Source organism: Miscanthus floridulus, chromosome 7 (genome assembly GCF_019320115.1).
Source record: "Miscanthus floridulus cultivar M001 chromosome 7, ASM1932011v1, whole genome shotgun sequence".
NCBI classification, from domain to species: Eukaryota; Viridiplantae; Streptophyta; class Magnoliopsida; order Poales; family Poaceae; genus Miscanthus; species Miscanthus floridulus.
In genome coordinates, this window is record NC_089586.1 from 100,457,906 (window position 1) to 100,465,415 (window position 7,510).

The following is a 7,510-nucleotide window of genomic DNA, read 5'->3' on the forward strand; positions in this document are numbered from 1 at the left end:
ATGGTACTTCTATTTGCAATTGTGGTTGACGATGATGGAGCACTTGGATTGCTTGTGAACTTATTTGTGATATATTGTGAGACATGTGATGTTTGTGATATATATGTGACGTTTGTGATATATATGTGGTGTTGGTGATATATATGTGCTGTTGATGATATATATGTGATGTTGGTGATGTTTGTTATATATATCTTCTGTTTGTTTGTATGGGATGTAAAAAACAAATAAAAAGGCTATTTTCAGTCACTTTGCCGAGTGCAATGACCATGACACTCGGCAAAGTGACTACCTAGGAACTACCTGGGAACATGCTTTGTCGAGTGCAATGTCCATTGCACTCGGCAAACATCACAGATTTGCCGAGTGCCACGGGCCAGGCACTCGACAAAGATGGCATGTTTGCTGAGTGTCTTGTTGGCGGCACTCGGCATAGTGGCCACCTTTGTCGAGTGTCTAAGTCAACAGCGCTCGGCAAATATGGTACCTTTGCTAAGTGCTTGACCTTGACACTCAGCAAAGCTCCTGTCACGGTGGCGCTCGCCGTCATGACCACTTTTCTTTGCCAAGTGTCGAATTGGCACTCGGCAAAGCTTTTGCCGAGTGCCCGATAAAGTGCACTCAACAAAGAGGCCTTTGCCGATAAATTGTTTACCGAGCGCCCTTAGCCGAGTGTAACACTCGGCAAAGGCTTTGCTGAGTGTATATCGGCCTTTGCCGAGTGCCTCAGGCACTCGGCAAAGAAGCTGCCTCCGGTAGTGTTTAGATAATGTTCTAGTATGTCCTTACATAGTTGATAGTTACGTTATACATGTTTGACCTTTACAAGTCCGCCACACCTAGAAAAATATTCCTACCTCCGCCACTACAGCGACGTCTCTGCAAATCCTTCTGCATCCAGAACTAGGCATACTAAAAATCAACTTTGTGTTTAGCCCAATAGATCTGATGTGTGGAAGCCCAGAATAGATGAAGACACCCTGCAGGAAGATGATTCATTTACCTCTAAGAAGGAGCAGGAGCAGGAGACGGACCATAGTTCTCGTAGCTAATTGTAGATCCAGGAAAATCCAGACCGCTTGGCCTGGATCCAGTAGCCAGTGCCTTTAGGAGGAAGAACAAGGACAATGAGGAGGCCTCGAGCTCTAAGGTTGCTGCATGTGTGACATCGAGCGCCGCCGCCTGGTGTAGGATCTGGGAGAGGGAGCTACCTTCGGAGCGTCGACATGTTGCTGACTGCATGGACCACTAGGCTCCACCACCGGCCGCTCGGTGGCGTAGGACACAGCGTGTAGACTATCGATTGAGGTTGCACTGTTATCCGGGAGGGGTAGAGGGCGAGATATCAACAACACGAGTGAGAGTTGGGTAGCGACAACAGTGGACTTGGACATGCGATTTGGTGGGCACGAAACTTGGCTGCGGAGTTGGGAAACTGGACACTGAGCATTGAAGAGGTAGTAGGGTTTGGAGAGGGTAGTATTTGGGCCTAAGAATTTTGCCACCGACCAGCCTTTTTGCTTTCAGTTTGCGGCCAACCGGTCTATTTCTTTTTTCAGAGTGCGCCAGAGGACCGGCACTATATCGACCAAATGTTCGTCTTCTGTACTAACCTATCCCGACCGATGATTTGATGGTATAGCCAAATATCTATACCGACCGATCGTTCAACGTGATAGGTACGTTTACCGACACTTGGTCTGTGGTGAAGTTATAACGACCGACTGTTCAACGACACTAGTGAACTTATAACGATACACGTGTGACGCTAATTTGGTGTTGTGGTGTAGTGATGTATACTACTTGAACATAAAAAAATACATAATAGAACATCATATGTATACTATGTGAACATCACAAAATATATTATAGAACATGTATAATGTATACTATATAAACATCATAAAATACATTATAGAACACCACCTGTATACTACATGAATATTACATAATACATTATAGAACATCATATGTATACAACGTGCACGTCATAAAAATACATCACAAAACATTACATGTGTAATACATGAATATTAACATAGATAAGAAATGATAAGGTATATAAAATAAATAAATAAATAACTTAATTAAGGAAGGAAAAAATAAAAAAACATATGTATAGCATGAACATGATATGTATCTCATGTAACATATGAAATGAGAAAACTTAAAAGTAAAAAAAAATAGTTTATAGAGTAAATTAAAGAAACAAACGAAAGCAAGAAAACAGAAAAAATAGAAATAAAAAAGAAAACAATTAATTAGAGTAAAGTAAAATGGAATATAAAAATATAAAGAAAATAAGGTTAGAATTAAAGACCATAGAAAACAAAAATAAAAGAAAAAATAGAAAAGAAAATTAAAAAAGAGAAAGAACAACGACCTACAAACCATACTCACGCTCGCTAACGATACTCGCTCTTGCTCGGTCGTTGCCCTTGCCGTGGGCCGCTCTCGCTCATTCCCTTGCTGTGGGCCATGTCGTGGGCTGTATTTGATCACGTAGCATGCGTGCTCGCCCCTGTTCGGCACATGCTTTTGGTCCGTCGATCGAAGATTTCTGCTGGGGTGGTAGCTCGTGAGGTCAGGGCTGTGATGCAGTGGCTTGGTCTCACCCTCACACGTACTCGTATGAGACTAGAGGTAGACGTGTAGAACAGGTAGTGCATCATAGCCAGAGGCCAGGTGGCTAGCTTAAGAGAATCTGTTAGGAATTTAGGTATTTTCATTATTAGTTTAATCCAGAAATATAACATCAGCAGGTTTGTGACATCATATGTGTGCATGTGTATATTTCTTATGAACGCTACAACATGTATAGATGACATACTGATTGATATAGTAAGAATACAAAATACAGTAATCATAGAGATTAGACTGTACCTAGCGGAGGGTCCCATACCGAGGACATCGGAGGCTCCATTCGCACTAGTCGATATAGTGCGTTGCTCGAAGTCGCGGACCACAGTCGATGCAAGAAGATGTTCGTAGTGTAGTCCCACGAACGGATCACCAGAAAGAAGACGCCTTGACGTTCTAGGGAGAGGACGGATCCAAGAGCGATCTCCAGGAAGAAGATGGACGAGCAGTCGCGAATCGCTCCCTAAAAACCTAATCGCCGCTCACCCATGCAGGATTCTCAGGCGTACGAGGGTTCCAGAGGCACCCGCTCTCCCGCTCCTCCGTGCGCGCAGAGATATGGGATGGGGAAATCAGAAGGCTGCTGATCTGTGGTTCTCTCAGGAGTGGTTACAGAAGATGGGGTCTGGACTGATGGAAGATAGGATATATGGCTGCTAACGGGGAAGAGAAGATGAAGGCAGCGGAGAATCCTAGGAGACAGAAAGCGGAAGCAGAAGGGACAGTAACTGACGTAGTCAGTTCGCCTCCACCATCAAGGAGTGAAACTCCCGTGATAATATGGATTTAAGTGGTAAAAGATAGGCCACGCCCGCCCGCTCGCTTGCCTGCCATGCCACGCCCACGGCCTTGGCCTCGGCTTCGGCCCGGCCCGCGCCCACACCCATGGCCATGGCCTGGCCTGGCTGGCAGCGGCGGCGGCACGCGCCCACACGTGTGGTATGCCTTTATTTTTTTCTCAGCTTCTCAATTTAGATGAATAATTTCCAACCATATAAGCTGAGTTAGCGTTCAGTCAAAATCCCATATGATATTAAACCATACAACACTTAATGTTATGCACCATAGAGTTTTATTTAATTATTAAATATTATATGGGCCAAGCCCATATTATATCCAACAATCCCCACCAAACTCTAGGGTTTGTAACAAAGTAGTCTTAGTACCATATTTCTTTTATATACCAGTGTTTCGATGGAGACTGTTAAGTTAAACATCCATCTAGAACAATAGTTTCACTCAGTCATAACTGAACAATGGACTAAGCCTTGAATTGACAGTTTTGTGTGAGGTGAATGTTACTAAAGTCCTTAGCTGATACTGGGCAGCAAAAGACATCCCCTCTATTTGAAGCATATAAATCATACTTTAGTGCCTTTTATGAGTATTTAGAGATCACCCAAATCTCATAGACTGTGACTAGTAGTCTAACTCATATAGGTGTGTTCCTCAAAAGATGTTCTGTAGGACAACATCTTTGCTTTGATAAGCCACTTGGAATACATTAAGGCAAAAGCCAGTCTGCCTTATAGAAAAAAAAGATATGCATAAAAAATGAGTCTTACTAAGGATCTTTCCTCATAATTTACTACTAGCTTGTTTCACCGTCTTACTTCACGGGATCTCCGATCACGTAGAACAGGTTACCACTATAGTAAATTTCAAGTGGGTCTCAAACCCATCTCTCTCGATGCACTTTCTATCATATTGCGTGATAGACCCTTAGTGAACTGATCTGCCAGATTGTTAGACGTGTGAACATAGTCCAATACTATTACTCTAGAGTTTCTCAACTTTCTGACAGATTTTAGTCGTCTCTTAACATGCCTTGTGGACTTCATGATGTCCTTAGAACTGTTAACCTTTGTAATCACAGTCTGGTTATCACAGTTCATAGAAATAGTCGGTATGGGTTTTTCAACCACTGGTAAATCCATAAGGAGATCACGAAGCCACTCAGCCTCAAATCCAGCAGTGTCTAATGTTGTGAGTTCTGCTTCCATTATAGACTTTGTTAAGATAGTCTGCTTGCAAGACTTCCAGTAAACAGCGTCACCTCCAAGCGAAAACACATATTCACTTGTGGCATAAAGCTCATCAACATTAGAAATCCAGTTGGCATCACAATAGCCTTCCAGCACTTTTAGATGTCTGGTATAACGAATACCATAACTCATGGTCCCTTTTAGGTAGCGCATTACTCTCTCAAGAGCACGCCGGTGATCATCTCCTGGGTTTGACACAAACTGGCTTAACTTGCATACTGCAAATGAGATGTCTGGCCTTGTTGCACAAGCATGATACATGAGCGAACCAATGATCTAGGAATATCTCAATTGATCCCTTACTATTCTTTGATTTTTTCCTCAATAGCACACTAGGGTCATAAGGTGTAGGAGCTGGTGCACAGTCACTGAACCCAAAGCGACTCAGCACCTTTTCCACATAGTGGGTTTGTAATAGAGTTACCCCACCATCACCTTCTCTTAGAAGCTTGATATTAAGAATAACATCAGCCTCTCCCAAATCTTTCATCTCAAAAATTTTAGATAGAAATTCCTTCACCTCCTCGATCACTTTGAGGCTAGATCCAAAGATCAGTATGTCATCAACATATAAGCACAAAATGACTCCTTCACCCCCACCATACCAATAGCACACACATTTGTTAGCTTCATTCACAACAAAGCCAGCAGATGTTAAAGTTCTGTCGAACTTCTCATGCCATTGTTTAGGAGCTTGTTTTAGGCCATATAATGACTTTAATAATTTACACACCTTGCCTTCTTGACCATTTGCTGCAAACCCATCTGGCTGATCCATATAGATCTCCTCCTCCAACTCTTCGTTTAGGAAAGCTATCTTAACATCCATTTGATGAACGATAAGACCATAAGAGGCTACCAGGGAAAGCAAAACTCGAATTGTGGTCAATCGGACAACCGGTGAATAAGTATCAAAGAGATCCTCACCTTCCTTTTGAGTATAACCCTTAGCCACAAGCCTTGCCTTGTACCTCTCAATAGTACCATCAGGCCTAAGCTTTTTCTTGAACACCCATTTGCACCCTATAGGCTTGCACCCATAGGGACGATCAACAATTTCCCAAGTTCCATTGGACATAACAGAATCCATCTCACTCCGTACTGCTTCCTTCCATAAGTTAGCATCAGGAGAGGAATATGCCTCTTCAATGGTCGTTGGTGTGTCATCCACAAGGTACACAATATAGTCATCACCAAAAGACTTTGCAGTCCTCTGTCTCTTGCTTTTCCTAGTGACTATAGTGTCATCCTCCTCAGGATTTTGCACACAGGGTTCCTTAATTTGTTCTATCGGAGTAAAATTTTCATGCTCATGGGAAATTATAAATTCATGACTAGTTGTGCTAGGTGCATTTTTTATGGAAAACTCATTCTCAAAAAATATAGCGTCTCTAGATTCTATGATTGTATCAACAGCCATCTCAGGAACACTAGAGTTTATAATTAAAAATCTATAACCCACGCTGTGAATTGCATAACCAAGAAAGACACCATCAACAGTCTTTGGTCCAAGCTTTTGCTTTTTGTTTATTGGCACATTCACCTTTGCCAAGCAACCCCAAGTTCGTAGGTAAATGAGATTTAATCTCTTCTTCTCCCATTCCTCGAATGGTGTGATTTCTTTGTTCTTTGTGGGCACTCTATTTAGGACATGACACGCTATCAATGTAGCCTCACCCCACCATTCCTTAGATAGTTTCATAGTCTCCAACATGGCATTAACCAAATCAGTTAGAGTATGGTTCTTTCTCTCTGCAATCCTATTGGACTGTTGTGAGTATGGTGGCATCCTCTCATGAATAATTCCATGCACCACGCAAAACTCAGAAAATTCATTTGAGAAATATTCTCCCCCACGATCGGACCGCAAACGCTTGATTTTCTTCTCAAGTTGATTTTCTACCTCAGCTTTATAGACCTTAAAATAATGCAACGCTTTGTCTTTTGTTTTGAATAAATACACGTAGCAAAATCTAGTGCAATCATCTATAAATATCATAAAGTATCGTCTACCGCCTTTAGTTAATTTGCCATTCATTTCGCATAAATCAGAATGAACGAGTTCTAATGGTGCCAAGTTCCTCGCCTTAGTAGCCTTATGAGGCTTGCGCGGTTACTTTGATTGCACACACACCTAGCATTTAGAATCTTTGACTAAGTTAAATTTTAGGATTAAATTCAGATTTGCAAGCCATATGAGACAACCAAAATTAATGTAACAAAGTCGTGAATGCCATATATTCGACTCATCCGAAACAATAACATTGTTCATTACTTTATTACACACATTATCAAGCAAAGATAAGTGGAACAAGCCTCCGCAATCATAATCTTTTCCAATAAATGTTCCATGTCTCGACACAACACATTTATTAGACTCAAGCATAATTTTAAAGCCATCGCGACACATCTGAGAAGCGCTAACAAGATTCTTCTTGATGGAGGGGACATGCTGCACGTTCCTTAATAGCACCATCTTTCCCGAAGTAAACTTCAGAACGACCGTACCAGCACCAAGAACACGCGCATACGAACTGTTTCCCATCAGCAAGGCTCCACTCCTGCCGGCCTGATAGGAAATAAATAAAGAAATATCAGCACACATATGAATATTAGCACCACTGTCCATCCACCACTCAGGTGAGAGACAAACTAAAAGAACAAAAGGTAAAGAATTACCATACCCAGATGTTCCTCCTTCAGTCTCGCTAATTACCATGTTTGCTGATTTCTTTTCTTGCTTGTATTTGCGGTCTGGGCACGCACTTGCCCAATGCTCATCACTCCCGCAAACAAAGCATCCTCCACCTTTCTTGTTGTTTTTC